The sequence below is a fragment of the Arachis ipaensis genome, chromosome B05 (genome assembly GCF_000816755.2).
Source record: "Arachis ipaensis cultivar K30076 chromosome B05, Araip1.1, whole genome shotgun sequence".
Taxonomy (NCBI): Eukaryota; Viridiplantae; Streptophyta; class Magnoliopsida; order Fabales; family Fabaceae; genus Arachis; species Arachis ipaensis.
The window spans coordinates 120,494,885-120,496,101 of NC_029789.2; the positions used below are offsets into that span (position 1 = coordinate 120,494,885).

General features: G+C 27.5%; 1 protein-coding gene across 1 annotated transcript in view; it reads right to left on the minus strand.

Annotated features, from left to right (window-relative positions):
* LOC107642026 (spermidine synthase 1) overlaps nucleotides 1-1,217 on the minus strand; it is a 25,034-nt gene that overhangs the window by 17,529 nt on the left and 6,288 nt on the right. The window lies entirely within an intron of this gene.

Sequence of the window (1,217 nt, forward strand, 5' to 3'; positions counted from 1 at the left end):
TTAATTTGAATTTTTTTTGGTAGTTAATCATTAATATTTTTAAAAATATAAATTAAAAATATTTATTTATTTATTTTTTACTAAAGATAGGAGACTCGAATCCGCAACCTTTTAATTGAGTATGGGAAGACTATGCCATTTGAGCTATAACTCATTGGCAATTAAATTAAAAATATTTATTGAACTATTAGATTAAAAAAATTAAACTTAAAAATAATAACAACTAAAAGTAATAAATTTTGTTGACCTTTTAGTATTCTTTCTTTGCGATACTTCACTTTAACAGTTTATTTAAAAATTAGAAATAAAATGAATATGAATAGCAAGACTAATGGTGTATATATATGATTGGTGTATATGATGCTTAACTTAGGGGTGTATATGGTCCGACCTGATTCGAAGACCCGGTCCGATCTTAAATACTTTAGAAGCTAATTTAATGTGATTTCATTGGGTTTAGGGTCGGATAAGGGTCTCAAACATAGACTTTGTCATTATTTCGGGTCGGGTCTGGGCCATAACTCAGGTCACTCGAACTCAACCCGATCATCATACACAATTAATATTTTGTGTTATTAGTGATGGATGATGACTATTTTTATGTGGAATTTAAGTATTGTAAACTTTAATACTTTATGTTATTAGTAATTATAAGACTATAAGTTAATGCTTTATGTTTAAAATGTATAAGACTTTAGACTAATGGCATAATATTGTGTTATTTGTATTGATTTAAAAATTTGGTGTTATTAGACAATATTAGTATTGATTATGGTTATGCTTTAATTTTAGAAAATGATTGGTTCTTGTTATATTTTTTTAAGTAAATTTTACCATGTCAAATAATGGTTGGAGTCTTAAAAATTTAGATATTTTCACATGCTAGCTTACAAGAAGATACCAAGGTAATGTAATGTTAACGGCCCAGTTTTCACCCGATTTTTACCTGGTATAATAGTGGCCCGAAAGTGTATAAGTTTCATCGGGTTTAGGGCCGAATTTGAGTCTAACAAATAGACTCATTATATATTTCAGACTAAATCTGGGTCGCATCGAACTCGATTTCACCTCGATCCATAAACACCCCTAGCTCAAGTGCCTATACTTACTAAACAATGATACTATATAATGATCAAACATAAAATAATTAATACAATCAACGTTCAAAACTTCAAACAGTATTATTAATTATTATTATTATTATTATTATTATTATT